At 45.7% G+C, this 13,191-nt stretch overlaps 1 non-coding gene across 1 annotated transcript; it reads left to right on the top strand.

Annotated features, from left to right (window-relative positions):
* Positions 1 to 7,085: 7,085 nt before the first annotated feature.
* Positions 7,086 to 7,158, top strand: trnar-ccg (transfer RNA arginine (anticodon CCG)). The gene has a single exon. It is a non-coding gene; the product is annotated as a tRNA-Arg (tRNA).
* Positions 7,159 to 13,191: the final 6,033 nt, after the last annotated feature.

Below are 13,191 nucleotides of genomic sequence, written 5' to 3' on the forward strand. Positions count from 1 at the left end.
ACAAGTCGGATGGGGCCAGTGACAGCACCCACCTCTTCAAAACTGCTGCCACCTCATGGAGGACCCGGAGTTCACCTCAAGGCCACCTGAGAACCGAAGAAGTGAAAGCTCAGGGTTTTCACACCGTGCTTTCCAGTATCTCAGTTATCTAATTTAACCCTTTCAGATGTTTCTTTGGATTTTTCTGGAATGCTTCTTGAGAATGGCAAAGCGAGGGCCGAAGTGAAGGGTAATGGGTGCTCCCATTCCCAGCTTACCTTGCCGCCTCACTTCCCTGTTTGTTTTTACACGTTGTGAGGCCTTAACCCGGTGCCCTGCTCTCCCTATCCACTGTAATGCCATGATGATCTCCATCTTCCCATCTTTCATCCCACTTCCAATCTAGATCCGTCTTCTTTCTTCATCCAGAGCTCCACCAGCAAAAGGCTACTGAAGCTTTCCAGCATCTAGAGGCCATGAGGTGTCAGTTCACACTCATAATGCACTTTCTGGCAAGAAATAAAGCATGAGCGAAGTCCTTCTCGTTCATTAACGCGGCTCCGCACTCCCTTCTATTATTTATAGGGATATTCGTGCATCTTTGTAACTGGTTAAGTTGACTTTTAGCTCGGCATGGGGGCACTGAGCAAGAGCGGATTGAAGTCACTGTTGTTCCACCATGCAGGCAGACAAAATGTGGATGTCTGGGCCCCTTTTCCATCGCTCTCAGAGGCGTTCTGAAATAGGAGGGGGGCTTTATTTAAAGAGTGATAAGAATAGGCACAGTCAAGCATGTGCGGAGCTGCTATTTTTCCGTGCAGAAAAAGGTGCAAATTGGTTTCACGTGGGCGTGGGTGGCATTCTAGCTTCCAGCGTAATTCACGTGCTCCTCCATTCATTACCCAGAAGTAGAGATGCGTGTGGGCTGAAGGAGTCGGGACCTTTGGAAAATGCGGCTCCGGAGGTCACGTCCGTGGGCCACCGAGGGTCAACAGGAGGTACGAACAGTTTGGGAACGATCGTCAAATTTGGAGGCAGAAGTAACTCATCATCTATCACTTGGCCCCACCTATTACCTCGCCGGGATGGTAGGAGTCTGTCTCCTGAGGTTGCATATATTATCACCGCCTACACACTCAGTCGTGACACCGTGTCTTTTCTGCTCGTTTTTGTTCGGCGCTGCCGATCCCTGTAGGAAACATGGCAGGGCTGAATGCAATGAAATCCACTTCACCTCCCTGATAACATTGTGCCCAGTCACTGATATCGATTCAATAAATGGGATCAGCTCTAATCTCTTCTGCAGCGTTTTAGCGCTTTTTGTGAATGGCTTCTTAGCAGAGCGCTCTGCCATTCTGACGCACTGTAACAGATAAGCGGCCAGGCTCGTCTGCTGGCTCGTAATAGCCGAGCCCATTTCCAGCGGGTTAGAATGTCCCCAGGAGCCGGACATGACTTTATCACTGTCCCTTGCCATTGTGGCATTTCGGTGCACTTAAGCACAATGCATTCTTTCATTCAGTGCCATTATCTCATTAAGTAAAGTGCATGAATGTGTGTGGTCATGTGGGGCGGAATGGGACGTGGGGAGGAGCGAGGGTGGGGAATTGTCTAATAAGGGTTTCTATTGGTTTCCTTGGTGTAGTGGGTGGAAATAGATGCCATTTCTGCTCAGAAATAGCTTCTCTTATGGAACCGGCGATTCAAAGCACACATTTTTACTTTTTCTCCCCTCCGCATATCCAAAGATAGAAACTCACCGCAGTACGGAAGGCCTGTTTTTTTTCTTTCCGTCAATCTGTTCACCTCACAGAAATACCCTAAAACACGAAAGCCAGGCACAACACGGAAATATGTCAAGACAAGTTTACGGCAGGCCCGAACGCATCCAAACTGTGAAAACTAACATATGATGAAAAAGCATCGACGTTAACAAGGACTGTCTTCCGTGCCACCTGCCAAGCTGCTTTCAAACAAAAACAGTTCTTAATATGGCAGAATAATTTATCTTTAATATGAAATGCACCCTAAATTATTTATTTGCCTAAATCTTAGGTCCGTGCCTGTCTGTTGAAGCCGTTATATAGGGCACAACAGTAGTCCGTGAGAGTGAATCAGTAGACATTAATAGAAATATAGTTATGTAAATAATGAACAGTCTTACAGCGTGAATCTTATTAGTCGTGTTTTCTTATAAACCTATTTTAAACAATGTATTAGATACGCATTATACGATATGAATTATGCATTATACAGCTTGAATTCTATATTTAAAAGTATTTGACATAACATCTATTTCTGGCCTGCAGGTGGTGTAGTGGTTAGTGTCAATCTGAAGGTCCCTGGTTTGAATCCCTGCTGCGGAGGAAAACCCAGGAGTTACTGTGATGTTCTGTACGAGCTCAGATATTATACTGTCAATAAAAAGAACTTCAAAATTCACAAATTAATATCTGCATTTTTTTATGCTTTGGAATCATCTTTGGCCTTGAAACTCCAAGCCTCCTGCTAATATTTCACATATTTTTCGTCCACCTGTCCAGCTATTACAATATTCCTGTTTCTTATTTATTACTCCTTATTATTCCTTAGTTTTTTATTGCTGATATCATCTTCAAATTTTAATTTAAAGTATGCACACCCTTTCTGGGTTCCCTGCACACGTCTTGATATCAATGTCTCATTAATTGTGCAACATAATTCAACTCAATTATTTAAAAGCTCATTAAAACCAGGGAAATGAAATAATGTGAAGGCTGCATTACAAACAGGGGAAACATAATTCCGCATTTTTTTAAAAACAGCCTTACAAAGGCGTAATTCTCATTTTTTAATCCCATTAAATAAGCGCAAACTCAATCAAAAGGACCAGTTAATGAGATACAGAATCAGTGACCCTGAGAGTAATTATTGGACAACCATATGCTTGTCCAGCAGCCTAGAAAAAGTCTTTGTTTTTTGAATCAGGGGTTTCCCCATCTGGATCAGAATCTTTAGCCAAATAATGTGGTGTTTAAAAACTGACATATATACATAAAACACGGAATAAATTAAAAGAACAAGTGGGGGAAAGGCCTCTTTTTTCCCTTGTGAATAAACAGTGGAATTATTTATCACCCCCCAGATTTTCCTTGTCAGCGGTGCGGTGACTTGGGACGGCCCCGAATATTTCCGAATGAAACAGGAACATATTCCACGACAATGTCTGAGCTGTCAAGCGGAACAAAGTGGGAGACGGAGGGGGGGGTGCGGGGTGGTAATCTGGGAAGTGGTGTGACTGGTACCCTCTCCTCCCAGGGGAAGCCAGTCCTCCAGCGGGGGCAGAGGGACCCAGATGGTCGCCCTCAATGACTGACACGCCGGGGATGACTCCAATGCGCTGACGGGGGTCTCCAGAGGGAAGGGGGAGAGACAGGACGGGGTGGGGGAACCACCCACCAAGTAAGGCACGCTTCCTTTGTCCTCTATGGCACATTTGATGAAGAGGGAGGTCAGAATGGCTGGCAGTGTGAGAAAAGCCCTCAGTTCCAGTCTCCTATTCAAGGCCCAACCTGGGCCAACCTGTACAAGATGGGTACATTGGGGAGGGGGGTGGAGCCACAGGACAGGTGAGCTGACTTCTTCCTCTCCATTTACAGTACATTTACACGCATTCGTTTATTTACATTTACATTTATTAATTTAGCAGACGCTTTTCTCCAAAGCGATGTACATCTCATAGAAAATACAATTTGTACATTAGCTTGGGAGAAAGAGACATAGCTGCAGATGTGTGACTCTTAAGTACAGTTAGTTTGTTTCCGTCACCATGTGAACCAACGTTCATCACACAAGTAGCTCCACAAAACTTTACCGGAATATCGCCGATTCCTAATCACCTTTCTATTTTTTTTTTTTTTCTTGAGATACATATAAACATTTACGTTACATTGTAGGAGTGGCTCTTTAAAGGACTGATCCGAGCATGATGATGAACATTTATACCTTACATGAACTTAAGAGATCATGGGCGAAGTGAGTCTGGAAGAGACGAGTCTTAAGACCCTTTTTTTAATCTGACTCTTTTCTCCAAAGTGACTTACAATGTTAATCTATCTACAATTATTTATCCATTCCTATAGCTGGGTAATTTTTACTGGACCACTTTAGGGTAAGTACCTTGCTCAAGGGTACTACAGCCGGAGGGAGGCTGCAGTTCCCTCCTTTGGACTGAGTGAAAGTGTCCTAAATATCGTTAAAAGCGTCAACTACAAGACGAATGGAAGGGATTGTGGGAAGCACCTCATCTCCTTGGCCAATGGTTAAGGACAGGGCAGTAATGTCAAGTTATGTTCACATCATTATTAATCATTATTTATCTGACACTTTTCTCCTGCAGTCTTTCAGTTGTTAGATATGTTCCAAGCTGCTGACGACTTCTCACCCATAACAAACATTTATATTCCTGGAGAGTTGGTGACTGTTTCTGGCTCTCAATGTATACGTGTGTCAGAGAATGACCCACTCGCGTGTGATTGCTCTGTTGTATAAATGGGTATTTTAGGTTAGTATGGCATATGTAAAGGTGGCATGGTGGTGCAGCAAGTTTGACCGGGTCCTGCTCTCTGTAGGGTCTGGGGTTCGAGTCCTTATTTGGGGTGCCTTGTGATGGATGGGTGTCTTGTCCTTGGTGTGTCCCAGCCTTGTGCCCTGTGTTGCCAGGTTAGGCTCTGCTTTGCTCTGACCCCACTTGGGACAAGTGGCTTCAGACTGTGTGTGTGTGGTATATGTAACATTGTAAGTATACCCACCACCCCAAAATCATGGATGGTGCATTAATTATTCTCATGAAGGAGCTACCGGGAGTTTTACCTGTTTATGGAGGGCAGAACTTCAGCAGATGAAGTTGGTTTGAGAGAACACCCACGGGAGGTAAATTTTAAACACACACAAACATTGTCGTGTGGGAAATATTACCTAGTAACAGAAGCGGAAGTAGTTTCAAACAGTGTGTTTTTCTTAGGGAGCGCAGAACAGGAAATAAAGTGCTGATTGAGGCGAGAGTCCCTGAGGCCAGAATTTCTTCCAGAGAAAAAAAAAATCCATACTGTAGTTATATTACTTTATATGACTTTATATGAAATCATATAAAGCAACGGATCACATAGTCATCCCCCGAGATGCGAGCATTTGGTTTACAAGAACTCAGGGTTACATTTAATACCCTTACTTCAATTTGCCGAGCGTTGCTTCACATTTCCAAGGATCGAATTTGGATTTCCCCCGAATCCTGATATATCTGAGCTGCGTGAGATCAGAGGCACCAAAGAGTCTCCTTCAGAATTCAGGTTCAACTCATAACGTGTTATCTTCTCAACGTCCATTAGCCCTTGTCTACTAGTTCCACCTGTTATAATCTCAACAACCATGGTCTCATTTGGGCGATAAAAACCATAGCTTGTGTGGTGAGTGTGAATTCATTTGAGTTGTTTCCATTAATTTCTGTCAGTCTCTTGTCTGTTTTTTAATTATTAAAGGTTGGATTAATACATGAAAACAAATATTATAGGTATGTATGTTTTGTTTGTGAATATTTAAGTGTTCGGTACATTTTAAACGGATTTTGTGATATTTTCAATATAAATGGGTGTCGCTTTGTGGGCTCAGGACTGCATAACAATATTTGCCATTTAAGCAAATGGAAATTATGTATTTAAGTTGACTATTCACCTTATGATGGGTTTTTTAGGAGCAAATTACCTTTGTAAGGTGAGGAAAGAGTGTGTGAAACTTATGTGACTTCAAGGTAATGGGAAAAGAGGGAAGGGAGAGCCGTGGAATTATATGTTCAGCCATACTAAAAAAAAATGTTTTCACTAGTCTGGATCAAAAGTTATAAAAGTCAGAAATGCTGTACACTGAAATCTCAGGAGGGCAACTGCCATCATACTCAACCTGAAATACTTTGGTAAATATTCAACTGTATAATATTATAAGGTGCGTGAGCCACAGTCTGCAGGAAGCGAGTACAAAATGATGCATTTTTCACATCCATCATAGATCTGATGAACATGTGGGTGTGTCAAACTGTTTCGAAAGCAGAGCTTCAAGCGGGTTAAGTTCATCAAGACACAACTTTCTGCTGCAACATCATTTTGAACTTGAAATGCTTCTGCGAGTGCTTTCTATCGAGCGAGGACTTTTCTCCAAAGTATTGTAGAACGTTGAGCTGCTTATAATGATTGTCCCTTTTATATAGCTGCCTTTTTATATAACTTTTATCATATGAAGAGAGGGTAAGTACCTTGCTCAAGGGTGCTACAACTGGAGGAAGGATTCAAAAGCGGGTCCTTCAAATGCAAGGCAGCAGCTCTGACCATCACACCACCTGCTGTTATAGCATTCATTGGATCCTTTTTTCATTTTTACCTCTGCTCCTTTGGAACATGGTTTGAGAGCGCCCTATGAAAAGTCCTATTTGAAAGACGTAAAAAGTGAAAATTATGAGCTATAACAAGAAGGTCCCACAAAAACACAGCTCCCGGTGACAGGACCTGGCTGCCTGGCCATCAGAGTGGGGGGTGGGAGGGGGCGACAAAATCTCCTGCCTGCACAGATGCTCCGACGCCAGACACCTTTAATGATGTGTGGAGGGGCTTTCCTGTGGGTCACCTGACATCTGGGTAATGAGAACATGATTCAGGCCCGGGGTGGAGGCAGGTCCCTGCCCTGACCGCAATGACGTTGTGCTTTAATTGGACTGGGCTGAGACATTTCGCTCAGACATCCTCATCGCTCCTCAGGTCAAAGGAGCACTCCGAGGTGACGCACTCATCGGACGCAGACTCACACCTGCGTGTGCTCACCTGACAACCGTGTCCACTAACCAACATGCAGCAGATAAACAGATCTCCTTCATATACTGGGACCCTTTGAATCCCTTGGCTGCATTCAAACCTCCATATCAGTTTATGAAAATATAAACAGTACATATTTTTCACACAGTTCATGAGATGTATACAGTTTAATTTTGTGCAAAAGCACTTTTTATCCTGTAACCTGGTAAATGTACATCAAGAAGTGAAGTGTTTGAGGCGTCTTTCATAGAATCAGGAAGCAGTCAGACAGGCCCAGTGGCCTAATGGATAAGGCATCAGCCTCCGGAGCTGGGGATTGTGGGTTCGAGTCCCACCTGGGTCAGACTTGAGTTCTGGTTGCAGCTTTTACACTTAAGGAGGTGTGATATGTAACATAAACCATTTAGGTTGTGTAGTGGTCTGGATCATTGTACTTTACAGGTTCCTGGTTTAAAGCCCATTCCTTATTCAGGTGCCTACCTTGAATGAATACAGTAAATAAACCCCATTTTGTCAACTGGTAAGTCTCTTTACTCCACATTGCATGTAAGTTTCATCTAATTAGTAAATATAACAAAAAAAATTAAAAAAAGAAACATTTTTGGAGGGTCAGGTGGTTGGGATTCTCCCCCATTCATTGCTCAGGTGAACAGCTACAGGTCTGTGGACAGAACTGGGTGAAAACGACTCTGGTCCAAGCATGTTATCCAGTGGAGAAGTGGATCGTCCGAGCACAAAGAGAAGAGCGCACGGCTCAGAGTATTCACATCAGTGGAAGTTGGTGGGTATGATGTGCCACTGTCTTGGAGGCCTAAGAACTGGGTAATTGGCTACCACAGGATGACACAGAAAGGGATAAAACACAGTAAAAATAATAAGCAGAGTGTCTGACTGATTTCTGCGAACCTTAAACAAACACACGGCCCAAAGGCCAGAGTACGTTGGCTCTCTGGGCCACTCGACTGCAGATGTCTATTTAGGGGCTGTCCGGGGCACAGGAGGAAGCACCCTGCTGGCACAACTCTGACTCATGGTCCAGCTGCTCACCTGCATCATCTCCACCTGGCACCTCGAGGAGACGCATGATCTCGGGGAGCAAAACAGCCACTCGCCGTGCCAGGCTGAGGTCGGGGCAGGACAGCAGGGCCACAAAGGGAAAGGAGAAGGAATAGCATAAGTTAACAAAGGATACCTCCCTGAAAACGGAATTCTATTCTGTCCACTCCAGAGGACATGTAGTTTTAAATTTATCGCCCAGACTGTCCAAGATACAGTGCTGGCTCCAAATGCACCTTAGGGTTGGAAATGTATCCAGATCCTTCTTTGCTGAGAGTCAGGAGGATATAAAAAGGCGGGACGGAATATCAGAGAAAAGCCGAAGAAGGGAAGAGGGAAGAAATGGAAGGATAGGGTACGAGGGTGAAGGAGATGAGTGGAAAGTGAAACAAAAGGTCAGAGGAAAACAGAGCAACGAGAAGAGGCTTTAAAAAAGATGGGAAAGGAGAAAAGAAAAAGCAGGAAAGTGAATGGGTATGAGTGGAGAGAAAGGATCCTTCAAAGGACCAGTAGCTCATACCTTACCAGTGATAGCAAAGGGAAAAACGGGAAAGGGGTGGGAACTGATGAAACGGGAGAGAAGACCAGTCCGACCCCAGAAGCATTTGTCACTGGAGCCTCCTGTATCCATCACAACCAGTTAAACGGAGCGGTGGCGGCAGTGAAAGTGACATCCCAGTGAAATATGGTCAGAGTGTTCGTCCAGAACCTGAGGATGTCCACTGCGGTGCTGGCCCTTCTTGCATCCGCACCAGTTGCCAGGCAACGCCCCCCCGATTAGGTTACCTGGATGAAGGGGGGACGCGGCCCGGGCCAGCGAGATGAGATCACAGCCATTGATCATGGGCTTTTCCGCTCTGCTGTCACGCCACAGCGTGGAACCAGAGCTATGGCCGGGAAATGAAAGCCTTCAAGGTCACAAGGGTGGGCCGGGGGGGCCGGGGTACCGGGCACTCGTCGGACCTCTTTTAAAAGTGACACCTCGAGCGCTTGTGTCAGATCAGGTCTCAGGTCTCAGGTCTGCTCCACCCACTCAGTATCACTACAAAGGCCGCATCTGATGAACTGGCCGCAGGCAGGAACTTGAGGAGCAAATCCAAAATTCTGGTGGGGTTGCTTCCACCAGAACCTTCAGAGCCTGTAAATGTGCTCGCAAGAAGCAACAAGGGAAAAAAAATCAGTCCGAATTTCACCCTAAACAGATGCAACAGTGTGTGTTTTGAAGGGGTATGACCCCAGGGGGTCGTTACGCCTGGGAAAGGTTATGCCCCCGTGGCCTTGCATTTGAGCTCATTAACTGTAATCCCGGCTGACGTGCATTAAAAGGTTTCCTCGGTGCCACGGGATGAGGCGCTGTGTCGTGTTGCCTTTGAACCCTTCTGCCCGCCGCGGCTCCGTCCATCTGATCTCCCCGGGAGCTCCGTCGGCTCGTCCAACAGAGGCCATGGAGCAGCCGCTGATTAGCAACACCGGCGCCACAGATGCCAAGCAAATACTCGCTGTTGAGGGCCAGAGCAGAAACTGACATAAAAAATATTAAGTCCAGACAAACACCAAACAGCGAGCACTGGAAACAGTGCCTATGAGTTCAGGCAAACAGAAAATATCAGACTTGTGAGCTCAGACATGAAGTTTTCCACTGGCGCTATCAAGTAAAGAATTGTGAATGAGCTACTTGCAAGAATTTACTCATCTGAACTCATGGTTCAAACCCCATGATCAAGGACACTGGGATACAGACTCGGACGCTTTGATTACAAACCACTAACCACCTACACAGGTGAGTAGAAACAAACGCTAAGCCCCCTGAAAAGTAACACAAAGAAATAAGAGACATTATAAATGATATACAATGAAGTTGAGTTTTTACCAGCGAAAATATCACATGGAACAATGAGTATGAGAAGAGCACTCACTTGCACCATGAGGGGAGGAGGAGCTCAAGCAAATACTTGATTCGCTCCAGACAAACACTGGACCCACTTCGACTGAGTGGCGGCAATAGTGGGTGGCCGAGTCCCGTCAAACACAAACCCACCAAATCCCTCGCATTGAAGCCGCTAAACACAATGCAGCGGTTTCTAGACAGAAAGAGTGAACCCAGTGCCTGACAGCGCTGGTATCTCCAGGTGGCTCCAGACAAAAACAGTAAACTCTTGTTCCTGATGCCAGCGGTGGCTCCAGACAAAACAGTAAATCCTGGCTGCTGACAGTACTATGGTGGTCCTACTGCATCCGCTGAGGGTAAGTACTTACATGAAAGGCTGGGTTTCAAACCAGAAACCGTCACTAATCAATATGCTCCCCACTGACTGTGACATTTTTCCTCTTTGCAAACACACTTGTTGAACAGGTGAAATCATTGTCACGCCGAACACGTGCCGCTCGGTTTCTACCACAAAGCGCAGTTCACGTGAGGTGCGCTACCCGTTGGGGGGAAGAGCGGAGAAGAGTAGCTAAGTGGCTCAGCAAGAGGAGCGTGGACCCGGGGCCAACCGAGTTCCAAAACTACACCCTTCTCGGCAGCCTTAGTTACAGGTGGGATGGAACATCCATCACACTGGCTGGAGCTGAAATGCGGGTATCCTTAGAAACGGCTGCCGTGGAGACACGACATTCATAGAGCTTCTGTGTGAGTTTGTGGCTGGCAGGTGACCGATGGAACGAGCCAGCGGAGGAGCCCGTGGGGGGCCGTGGGAGATGTTTGCTGAGGGACGGAGTGGCTGGTTCGCTATGCGATGTAGACCTCCACCGCAAAGAGACACAACAGACACCCAAGCTGAGGCGTCGCTGCTGGCGAGCAAATCGCCTTCGGCATTAGAGGAGCCGGAGATTTCAGTTGCACCGACGTTAACCTTGCATGAGCAAGCGTGGTGTCAGAGGTGCACGGAGCCCATTAGAAGTGTACTTTTGCTCGCTTCCAGTCTCGGTTACTGACCGCAGGCGACCGACCGTCTTTCCCGACGCGTCCACTGGCCCGTCCAGCGAGAGCACACACTTTGCTATCGCACGCTCGCCATTGAATGCCGAAGTTCTAGGTCTTTTCCGATCTTTCGAACTTTCATGTGATCGACTACAACCTTGGGTGATATAAAATTTGCACAGAAGAGGTTTCTTTTAAAAAAATTTCTTAATATTTTCAGCTATTAGGAACACTTTATAGTGCTCTCTATGAACCGCAGTGTTTTAAAACATGGTGTTTATGAGGATGTTGTATTATATGTATCTGTGCATTTTCTACATTTCTGATACATTTTTCTTTGGAGATAATTATTGTAAGCAGCTTAACACTGTAAGTCACTTTGGAGAAGAGCATCGGCTAAAGAAATGTAAGTGTAAATGTATAAATAATATACACTAGCTGTGTTACCTTTGCCAGACTCTTCAAATAACATATCAGAAGTGATATTTATGGGTATTTAAAAGCATTGCGGCAGATAAGGACTTGTATCGCTTTGGCTTTTTTTTTTTCTGGATGAGGTCAGCACACAAAATTGTCCATCCAGCAACTGAAAATTGAAATATTGCACTAATAATAAAAACATGGTTCATTTCGTGTGCAAGTCAGCACCGAACAAGGCGTCTAGCGCACCGGCGTTCGAGGAACACAGCCTTGGGAGGAAGGACTTGGAAACGAAACAGCAAAAACACTTCACGTTTGACTTTATTCCCAAATTTTGAAAAACTCAACACCTGTTTGTTTTTGTGACACTGGAGACAGGCGGTTGTTTCTAACCATCAAAGCCAAGGAGGCAAGACGTACAAGCTGTAGAAGATGTACAAGGCCATGAAGCACAGTGGGGACATACACAGAAAGGAGGAGCGGCACACAGCAACGCAGCCAACAGCGGACCGCCACGAGCATTTGCGATTACACTTTAAAAGACGTTAAACCCAAATTAAAATTTCAGCAGGTAATCACATTTTGCGCCGTGAATGAGAAGTGTAGACAGCACTTGAAACAAAACCGAAAAAAACAAACGGCGGCTTAAATTTAGAAGGAGAAAAGTATGAAAACGACGTGTGGCCGAGACGGAATTAATCCAGCGTAGCGTGGGGCGTCACGACGATCATCTATCGCGGCGTCGAAGCCGCGCTTCGCAGTACTGCACGTTTCTCGCCAAGCGTTTTATTCGAGGAGCACAGGTGCGAGTCGACGGCGCGCCGCCCCGGGGGCCCCGGCGTGAGCTCGCGTGTCCGTCTCCGCGGTGACTCAGCGAAGACTCTCTCCCGGAGGTTGCTGGGATACACCACCAGCAGCGCTCATGTGACACCAAGCAAAAACCTCGAACGGGCTCCTTATTCGGGCCCCTGTGTAGCCGGGAGCCCATTTATGGCGGCGTCACGTCCATCTATAACAAGCGTGACGCTGAGGTGCTGGAAAAGCAGCAGGAAGAAAACGCTTGAGCGTCCGGGGCTTCCTTAGAGCGTCCGTTTCATATTAGATATAGTTACGATTTATTTTCTTCTTCACTTTATTTTATGTAAAAGGTGCAGTGGTATTTCAGTGGGAGTGTATTTAGAGGCTATTTCAGAACTCGTATGGACTGACTGAGCGTGCGGTGGCGTATCCACGCTTTCCGAAGCCGGATGGTCGGCACCAAACCCTGCTGATGCCTCAAGATGAATGGGAAGACCTGCAACAACCGAGCAGAAGTTTCCAGAACCGACTAGTGTCCTTCAAAGCTCTGGGCAGGTTGAGCAGCATCTCCTGGGGCGAGTCCTGCAGCACAAGCCAGAGAGAGGCAACCTACCCTCACCCCCACCCTCAAGCCCCCTTAGACCGCCTACCGACTGGAAACCGGTCAAGGTCAAAGGTCGCCGGATGTGTCGACCGCACCGGGTACCCCCGTACGGGCAACGCAACTTCGGCGCCCTTGGTGGAAGCATCTATGGTAGCTTGGGGTTTTCAAAGATTAGACGAAATTGTGTTGTTTACAAAAATTTATTCATACAAATCTTACAACACCTTTTTTTTTAGACATTTCTCAACGTTTACCCCTGTGGGGTGCTGTGTGTAATTATAACGAGGTTAATGGCTAGTATTAATTTTCCACACAATAAATATATATGTATATATCTATATTTTTTTAAGTTTAATCTTCACGTTTTGTAAGGCTTTTGGAGCGTTCAAAAAATGACACACATTAGGCTTTAAGGAGAGGGTACCATGATGCTTGCAATTAGCTCACAAAATGTCTAGTCTACTTGTCATAAACAGATGCAAAATAAAAGGAATCATAATAATAATAATAATAATAATTGAAGAAGAGAAGCGTTCTCTACACCTACTCCTGGTACTAGGGATCCAATGAGACGT

The sequence above is a fragment of the Scleropages formosus genome, chromosome 9, assembly GCF_900964775.1.
Source record: "Scleropages formosus chromosome 9, fSclFor1.1, whole genome shotgun sequence".
NCBI lineage: Eukaryota > Metazoa > Chordata > Actinopteri > Osteoglossiformes > Osteoglossidae > Scleropages > Scleropages formosus.